Source organism: Zosterops lateralis (genome assembly GCF_965231275.1).
Source record: "Zosterops lateralis genome assembly, chromosome: 2".
Classification (NCBI taxonomy): Eukaryota; Metazoa; Chordata; class Aves; order Passeriformes; family Zosteropidae; genus Zosterops; species Zosterops lateralis.
The window spans coordinates 85,662,034-85,672,451 of NC_139763.1; positions in this window are offsets into that span (position 1 = coordinate 85,662,034).

Here is a 10,418-nt window from a genome sequence, read left to right on the forward strand (position 1 = left end):
TTTATTTATTTGATTTATTTATGTTAATTTACATATTTTATTATATTTTTAACTTAAGGAAAAAATAGCATCTTTGGAAACAAAATTAAGGTCAGTGTTTCCTCCCTCATCAGCCTTATGCCCCCACTCTTTTCCCAGCAGGCTGATAGACTGGCTGTAACCCTGCCAAACCACTCTGTCCTCAGCCAAATGTGACAGTCCCTGGAAAGCTCTTGGTCCAGATCTTAGTTTGCCTCAGGTCTCTCCCTCCATCACTGTCCTTTCTCAGACTCACCCTACCACAAACAGTTCCTCTAATGAGAAGAAAAAGTATTTTCCTTTTCATTCCCTTTGCACAGGAAATCATCCTTAAATTGTATTCCCTCTCTGATTTTGTTTATGTGTCTGATTCTTTTTGTTTTCTGGTCAAAGGAGAGTGACAGTGACAGGGAATGCTTGAAAAAGTAGGATGGAAATAATTTTAAAAGTCAGTTAGAGAGATTTGTACTTAACATCATATTCAGTACCATACCCTACCTGCAGGGACATTCATTGCCAGAGTACTTCATAATGGGTGGAGATAATCAGGAATATTAGACAGAGATCAAATGCTGCTGGAATTAAAGCATCTCTAGTGTGACCAGTATGTTCATTCGTTTAGTTATCTTTCCTTGATTGAAGTAAGGAAATCATAATTTTCTTATCAGAAGGAAGGAAAAAGAAAATCTGTTGTTTCCTATTCATTGAGAGAGCAGTCCTTTTAATACACGTCTTAGAACATTCTGGTTACATCTTTTTTTTTTCCTTGATTTCCTTTATATTTTCTTTTTTCCCTATTCCTTCTCTTTTTTTTTCCCTTTTCCTTCCCATCTTTTTCTCCTCCTTTTTCTTTTTTTTTTTCTTCTTCTTTCTGTCTTTATTTCATTGTTTTTGTTGTTGATTTTAAATACGAATAAAGAAGTGCCTATGGAGGTTGCCATTGATTTGATACAAAAGTGGAAACCTAATTTTTCGCACTTGCAAAGAGATAAAAATCTCAAAGACTTGAGTGACCACCACAGGCTAACCACAGTTCTATAAAGTCTTTGGCTTCAGTGCAGTTGTACATGGGATAAATTTAGCAATTATTTGCCAATGGGAGCTAATAACCCATATTTTTTGTTTTGCACAATAGTCATAATGGAATTTCTCAAAATTCAAATGTTAGGCATTTAATTGGAGGGACAGTACTTAGGTCATGTTCTTCCCTAATTTTTCCACTTTCATTTGGTAACCTTTGTATGATAGCCCTTGTCTGTGTCACAGGTCTTTAGGAAGAATTCTGCCTTGACATCTAGGAATATCTTGATATACAATGGTTTTAGTCTCTCTCAGCTGTCTTTTTCCATAATCATAACAAGACCTGTCCTAGTAGTTTAACCCTCTAGTCCCTGCAGAAATGCTAAAATGCTGTCAACAGATTAGGGTGCTCAATAGCACCCATCTGATGCAAAGTTAAATGCCAACATAGATACACACATAAGATACATAAAACTTTAAAAAAAAAATTCACCTTTATTTGGTGCCTTATTTAGCAAAAATAAGCTCCTGTTTGCAGCAAGCTCTCTGTTGGCATAGATGGGTGTCATCATTCAGTCTGTGAGGCTCCTTCCCTTTAAAAATAAATAAATAAGTAGTGAAATGGTGGAATCTCTCCATATTTACTCCCTTGCTATTTTTCTTACTAGAGAAATATTTGTTGATTTGCTTTACCAAGTCTAGATTTACAATTAAGATTCAATATGAACCACAGAGCAAACTTGTTTTGACAGAGGTGTGGGTGACTGTGACTGAGGAGGTAGCACGACCTACCATGTCATTGGGATGGCAGGAAAGCTGGGGATAATACACATCCTTTACAAAATCAATTTATCTGAGGAAAATGGTAGGTAAAAAAGAAAACATAAACTTGACTCTTTTTCTTTTATGTTCTAACGGACAATATCTTTGTAATAAATATAGTGCTTTCTTCTTGCACTGTAAATTTTGGTGTAACATGTTTGTGTCTTCCTGCAGTGGCACTCTGTTTTAAAAAAAACAAATTACAGGATTTAGTGTATTGATGGCAAAGAGCTGCTAGATTGTGATTCTTCTTCTAAGAGCTCTCATGAGAGGATAATGACAAGGCTGATATCAGCAAAATGTCAGAGTATCAAAACCCCCCTGGATCTCCAGGACTTTCAGTCTATCTGTACTCCTAAAGCCTGTGGCATTCTGTGGACTTACAGGAGTGGTGATCATAGAATAAAGTATCATAGAATGGTTTGAGATGGAAGGGACCATAAAGACCATCTCATTTCAACCCCTCTCATGGGCAGGGAATCTTCCACTAGACCAGGCTGCTCAAAGCCCCATCCAACTTTGTCTTGTTGGGACTGATCCAGCTGGGGGTGGTCCCACAATGCTACTGGAGAATGTCATTAGGATATATCTAAGGGCAAATATAAAATATTAAACATTAGGAAATATTCTTCATACGCAAGAGAGAAAAAAAAAAATCCATCTGAGTAATCCATTTCTACAGCCTATAGTTGACCTTGGGCATAAAACCACTGATGTTCACAATCTCTAAGTAAGGGATTAGATGGGGAGACCTATATACTTACAGTATTATATCAAATATTTTAATGCCTGAAGATGTTTCAAGAGATGAACTGGGAAGACAGCTTGCAGACAGGTTCTTTTTCTCTCCACTAATTCCTTCAGTCCTCCACATTCCCTTGACCTGTGATCTTGCACAAGCTCCAAAACAGACTTGATCAGTGCATGGTTATACAGACACCAGTATATTAAACAACCCCAAAGCAGTCCCTAACTGGTGCTGCACAGTGTTGGAGGTGGGGGAGGCTGTGCATGGCTGTGCAAAGCTGTGAGCAATCAGACAGTTCATTCTTCTTTCAAGAAGTGTTACATGTCCAGGCTGTGGTATTCTGGCTCCTTTCAAAATGTGTCAGCTTAAACAATCTCTGCAAAACACGTCCCTTTCCTCTCATCCTGTTTTTCTCTCTGTGCTGGAAGAGCTGCTGTGTTCCACCCCCCAGTCAGCACTGAGACTTTTGTATAAATGAAAGTTACTGAAAGGATTTGTGGCCACTTCATTATCACTGCTGAGCCAGATGACAGGGGTTGGAGCATTTTTAGAACCTATAGAAATATTGTGGGATGGAGGGAGGCAGGTAACAGTCTGAGCTGCCTCCAGCAGAGGGAAGTGGTACACACACACTTCCCAGTGTGCTTCATGCTGCCGCTGTGCAGAGCAGACGGCAAAAATGTCAGGTCTGGTGTTTGCAGAGCCGAAATTTCTGCCCCTCCGCCCTGTCTTATTCCCTTTGCCAAGACAAATGCCTGATTTAATCCCTTTGGTTCTTTGTCGCATTGACCTTACCTTCGATTTCCCCCAGACCAAGAAAGGAGGTGTCTCCCATCCAACTCTCAGTTACACTCCCCACCCCCTGCAATGAGACTTTACATAAGACATTGGACTTTAAACCCCAGAGTAACTGCTGGGAAATAGAGGTATAGTCAGGGCTCCAAAAGCAGTTTTGTTTTTAAGTGTAAGGTTTCATCATTGTATCCCAGAGGCTGTTTTAAACCAGGGCTGCTTTTTCCTGAAACTCATCAGTAGATAGGGCAGAGGAACCTGTCTTGAGCTTGTGCAGGTGGTCCCTGTGCTGCCTATAAGTGAATCCCCACACAGGTGCACACTCAGATCCCTGCACACCAACATACAGCTGGAGGCTGCCCAGACACAGTTTCCACTCTTCCTTTGTTCATCACATACCTTTCTATCACAGTGACCCTTTTTGGACGAACACACACCACCCTACACAAGCTGAACAGAAATGCACTGGTATCTAATACAGAAGAAATCATTTGACCATTTCTCCTTGACAGTTTTACATTTCTAAAATACATGTGACTCTTCCCTCATCTTCTCTGCCTTTTGTAAAAAGCAAAATCCTGCTGGAGATTAATTCATGGGGAAGATAATGTCCTTTACCTACACTTCCTTGCACTGCTTTAATACTGTTTGCAAAGCAACCAGATGACTTTGTTTCATCCTCATCTCATCTAGAGCTGGAGGGAGGCAAGGTTTGCCTCCAGCTTTCAACCTTTTGATGCCAGGATTTTCCACGCTGAGATACAGTAGGTGGGTAACAAGAAGATCCTATTAAAGTGAAATGAAATAGCAAAAGGATTCTCAGCTGAGCAAATAAGAAACATAAAGTACCTATCTATCCTTCTCTGCATTCCTTCCTGCTCACTATGAGAAAGAAAGAAGAAGGAAAAAGGTGGTAAAGGGGTAAGAGCTACAGAGAGCAATAGCAGCAGTGATAGTGTCTTGATTTTATAAGTAGAAAACTAATCACTGCTGCTAGACACAGCTCTTTTAATGAAGAGGCTGCTGCAATATCATTGCAACAACTAGCAACTCACATGTTAGATTACAACAGGTTGAGCCAGTGCCTGCTCCCCTGTGCCACTCTCTGAAAAAAATAAATCAAATGTCTGTACCTGAGGCTCCTTCATTTCCCACGCAGAGCTCTCCTTTAATGCAGGCTTTTCACAGTACCTTTCTTTGACAAAAAGGGGCTGACAATGGCTTATTTACCTACTTGCCTGTCCTTGAGCTATGTGGCTTTTCTTTGAATAAATTAAACTGGCTGTTTCGAGTGATGCTTTCAGCCTCTTGAGTCTGGATCTAATTCTCAGAAGAGTTTTTGCTTAAAACCTGTTTTCCAAGTTTTCAACCAAGTATTGACTGTCTGCGAGATGCAGCTCTCTGAAAAGATCCTGGTGCCTATGGGTAAGGAAAAATATCCTGTCTGGCTACCTTGCCTGCTTTTAGGTTTCCTATGTACTTATGATGGACAAAAAGTGGAATGAGGGCTTGCTAAAACACGCCCTTGTCTTTTTTCAGTTAATTGCCTTTCTTGTTTGCTGCTTGTGAGTCTTGGACCAGATTTTCAGCTGCTAAGAGTGTCTTTAAATCCACTGCTGGGAGATAGGTTTATTTTTAATGCTCTAATATTCCTGAGTGGATATACACATTAGTTTTGCTTTGTGTGAATGATTTTGTCTTACGGGAAATTGTGGTAAATACTTGAAAAACTGTCATAGTTAGAAAGTTTGATTTTCATCTCCAAAGCAGAGGAAAATCTGTATTTCAATTTTTGGCAAAGGGTGTTTTTGTCATGTATTTTCTATGATCTCAGCAGCAACAAAATTTCAGGGGCCAAATGCTCATTTGTATGAGCTGACTTATCTCTGAGGCAAGGAATTTTATGGTTCATCAGAAGAGCTGTCTGTTGTCATGGACATGGGGTGATTTTTTTCCCCTTGGGTGCCTAGGAGGAGGAATAAAAAAATAAAAAAACCCAACCCAGTGAGACATAGAAAAATATAGAAAAACGTGCCCAAATATCATGCAGAAAATATGCTTTTTCTTTTCAGTGCACTGTAGAAACTTTTAAGGATGATGTCTCAGGCACATTAAAACATAACGTGCATTAAATCTGGCACACAGCTACAGTAAACTGTTGTTTCTCTGTTGTTTGGTTTTTCCCTATGCATTACCACTGTATTCAAGCATATTGTGTTTTTACATATGCATATTCTTGTGGAGCTGGGAGAGAGGAAACTATAAGGGTGGCAGAGACCAAAAAAACACAGGTCCCTTCCATTGCTGGATCTGTCATCAGGATCAGGGTGCAATACATGCCATCAGAGTTCTCGGTGATGCTCAGGGCAGAAGTGAAGAGAAATGTTCAATCTCAGGCCCTTCTTTGGAAATACTGGCTCACTGCTTACTACTGTGAGTAGCTACAACTCATCATACACCATGCTGGGCTCCTCAGAGCAATTCATTTCAAAATGGTCTCTGACTAGAGATCTGCATGCTTCAATCCAAATGAAGTCAGGATAATTATATTGCGGGTCTGATGCACCTGAGGTCAGAATTTGGACCTAAATAGAATAGTTGTTATTAAATTATTATTATTATCATCACTGTTATTATGTCTATGTAAACAAAATACCACATACCATGACGAAACTGCTGCTTTTATCTCTCTTTGTAATGCTCCAAATCCTGTAATCTAATTGTTACACATCCTTGCTCAAAAGAAAGGCTCAAATATTAGCTTAAGGTTGTAATAGTAATTAGCACTGTAGAAGCTTAAGCTATCTGTGTAGATCACAGGGTTTGCTTACCACATACTTTAACAGTAGGTTAGCTCGGGCACCTTATCATCTGACACTAGGAATTGTGGATTCAGCTGACTTTTTAGGAGTCTGTCTGTTCTGAATGTTTGTTCTTTATCTCTTAGGCTGTGGTTGAACATGCATCAAACACAGAAAGGAATGTAGGGGGTGAGGGAGCAGGGGAATGGGGAAAACCAAGTGTTCTGGCACTGAAATGGTACTAAATAATGCCAAAATGTACTTGAAAGAGGAGTGGCAGTGGGATCTGTTTAACTGATGGTAGAACCAAGCCAGAAGTAGGATTTCATTCTCCACTGACAGAGCAAGGGTAGTAATTCACACCCAAACACAGCATCTGTCAGCTGAACACAGAGGTGAGCAGAGAACTCTGCTGCCATGTACACCAGGGAAATTCCAGCACCAGAGATCTGGAGACTGGATGCTCTGGCTTTGACACTGTGGCAAATTTACTGTATGCCTTTACTGAAAGCATTTTAAATTGGACTTTTGAAATGCAATCCAGTTTGTCTTCTGGTGCCTCTGTTTATTAGCTGTGGAGAGGGAATAATAAGGCTCATTCTGTTAGCTCTTTTCTGCTCATGTCCTTTTTTTTTTTGCTCTTTCCTTAATTGCAACCATCTGAAACAAGGTACAGGATTATAAGGACCCTTACTTTTAACAGAGTGGTTGTTTTTAAGCTCCTAAGATAAAAAGGAAAGAAAGTCCTCTCTCAAGATGTTAAGTCTTCATCCTGTCCTTCAAGAAGGATGAACAACCAAGTCACTCTATTAACATCTTAAATCATATTTTTCTCCCCACAAAATCACACCCTCCAACTATCCTTTTCTTCTCCCCTTCAATAACACCATTTTCTCTTCGACTGCAGCCCATGGCAGGTCTTCTTTTCCATTTTTGTCTATCCCTGTGCACACCTACTCCCTCTACAAAGGTCTCCTCTCTTCTGCTGGCATGCCAGATGCATTGTGTGAAGCTCCAAGAAGTCACTCACAGGTAGCTGAGCTGGCTGGTTTGCATGTACTGACTGGCCAGCTGGCAGCCCCAGCCAAGCAATTAGCTAACGAGCTTATACCACGGCCTTTGACTCACACGAGCTGCGCTATGCCGTTCCCTCACATGCCACTGATTTTATAATATATGTAGGATATTTATATCTTTTAAGCTTTTACCTCTCTAGAGAACGGGGTGAAATTAGCCACCAGGTTCAGAATACATTGCTGGGAGCAAGATTGACAGATGGAGAGCCAGATGGACAGACAGCACTCCTATAAAAGCCTTATTTCCTTAGGAAAAGAGGCCGTTGGGTCTAAGCACTACTAGTACAGGGTTATAGGATGGATGGGGGGGATTATAACCCTCATTAACAGATATCATGTGTCAGACACTCCTGCAGAGAGATGCAGAGGGAGAGTAAGGGAAGTACCTTATTTTGCTTTGCAGGTGTGAATTTAAGTCCTGTTCTGTCTCAAGTAAACTCACAGCAGATTAGCATAGCTACACATTCAAAAGGGAAGGGGAAAGGGAAAGGGAAAGGGAAAGGGAAAGGGAAAGGGAAAGGGAAAGGGAAAGGGAAAGGAAGGCAGATTTGTCACTAGCTCCATTAGTCCTTGTGTATTGTCATTTAAAGGCATTCATGTGGCCTTCCCTAATCTCACCCAATAGGCTCATGAAAGATTTTCTGATGTTTTCTTTACCCAGCCCAATAGGGTCAATGAAGCAGCAGATTAAGATTGTAGTCTCTTACCCTGAAAATTATTTGAACCCATCCTCTGACCCTGTTGCACTCTGAAAATGGCCAGATCAGGCATGATCAGGTCTAACACAGTCTGCATCTGGAGATTTCAAAAGAGAAAAAAGACCAGTTTTAAATGTACTGCTTACTGAGTCCTAAAACCCACCACTTAATCTCACTGTCTAAATCTGTAGTCACCAAATATGAAAATGCTATAGCAAAAATTCATGGACACACAGAATGGCTTGGATTGGAAGGGACCTTAAAGATCATCTAGTTCCAATCCCAATTCCATGGGCAGGGTATTTTACCTGTGGAACCCTTCTCTGGGGTTTAGTAGTAGTGGTGTACTAGCACAGGTTTTGGACTGGTTCCTGTTAGACTCATGATTGAGTAACATAGGAAATCTATAGGATCAACCACCTGTTTTATTTAGCCATTTTATTAGATGGTCATTTTTGTAGCATCCTCCGCCCCACAATGAGCTACCACGTGAGGTGGGGAAGGTAAAGGAAGTGAAAGGTGAAATGCCTTAATTGGAAGAGTTGTTACGTGCAGAGTTGATATGTGGATGAAATCTGGCTCCAGAGGTTATGGAATTCCTGCCAGGAAAGTGGGTGGGAACCCTTGGTTGAGCCCAATTTCCTGCTTGAAGAACTGTTGCTCAAGAAGAATGCTTTGAGTTGTCTCACTGTATTCATCTGAAGCCTGTATGTTGGGTTGTGGCTGCTCACAGCAACACAGGCAGTCCTGAAATGGAGAGAGTAAAAAGTGTCAGAAAGTAATGTCAATTGCTGCATTTTAGAAAGCAATTGTGTTGCTCGCAGTTTTATTTAAATTTGTAGGATAATTATGAAAATATCTCATGATTTTGATGCTGTGCATAAAGTTATCATAGCCAAGGGTAGCTAGTACAATAAAATAAACACAGATGCTGCTGGAGCTTTTCAGAACAACTTTCACTCCACACTTTCCAGTAATGTGATGCACCTTCGGTACTGAAAGCTTTGTAATCAATCCTTTTACTTTTCTTTCACTACAAAAGCTCCTCTTAAAAGAACACCAGATTCAATCTTCAAAAAATATTTGCTGACTTCTGAAGCATGTTCTCATGCCTCCGAGTTTGAAGTTACTGTGGAAAATTTACTTATGTAGGACGGCAATCCAAATAATCTTATTTTATCTGAGAGTATATAAAGGTCGTATCAAAATTTCATTGGAGTTCTGTCCAAGGAAAAAGAAGTTGCTTGCTTATGAAATTCTGTTATAAATGCATTTAACATCTGGTCCTGCAAATGTACAAGATTGTTTCTTTGTGACCCCTTGCAACGAATAAAAGCAAGAGATGAGAGCAAAGATGTGCAGGATTAGATCCCTTACTTTGTGTAATTTTTTTTTCCTATGGCATTTCAATGATAAAAGACCAATTTCTGCCCTTGCTTAACCTCCAGCAACCCCACTGATTTCCTTGTTCATTCCTCATTGTAATTAATGACTTTACACACTGGAGCCCTTTTATTCTTTCCCTTCCAGATTGAGTGTCTCAGCCCAGACAATGGGCCCCTGCCTCCAGGAGTGTGCGACTGAAATAAATCCACTGACTTGAGCAGCCGCGCTCCATCGGCACCGAGAGCTGGAGCTGGTTTCCAACACACAAACTTCCATGGAGCATAAGCCTGGGAAGAGCACACAGGTAAGCAGCATTTTTAACTCCTTAGCATGACTTGTGCTCGTGTCAGCCCTGACTCCTCATTTATACACATAGGGTATGTATTAAATATCACTGTACTTGCACTACGTGTATCTATTTGAGATAATTATGGCTATTGGAGTGCTGGTGGGACTGGCAGTCTTTAATGCACTTATCCTCACAACATCTGATAAAGGGAGGAAGTATTTCTATCTCTATATCATACAGAGGAAACTGAAGCCTAGACAGTGTTTTTTTGCTATGCCAGGGAACTGAATCTGGATTTTCCAAGCTGAAAGCTAGCACTCAGTCTGTTGGTCTGTCTTGAAATAAGCAGTACAAATAGGCACAGAGAACAGCGCTTCTTGTAAATTGGGGACACTGAACTACTTCATTGTGATACAGCAGGCATGATAAATTGCTACTGTTAAATAAAGTGTTAGGGAATTGTCACGTAGCTAGGGAGAGGCCACACTGTTATTAAGGATGCAAAAGGCACATATTTCAGCTTATTCTTCCATATCCATATTGACTCTGAAGTGCAAACAATAATAAAAACTAAATTTTGCCAGTAAACTAACACAATTTATCTGGAGGACAGAGCAGAAAGTAGGAGCAGAGCTCAATCTGTCCCTGCTTGTGAGTGGTGATGTTTCAGCTGATGCAGGCAGCCCAGACAGGAGGCAGGGAATATTGATGCAACTTACTTGTTCTGGTGAGGATTCAGTGTGACAGGCTCAGAGTTGAGTCCCAAAA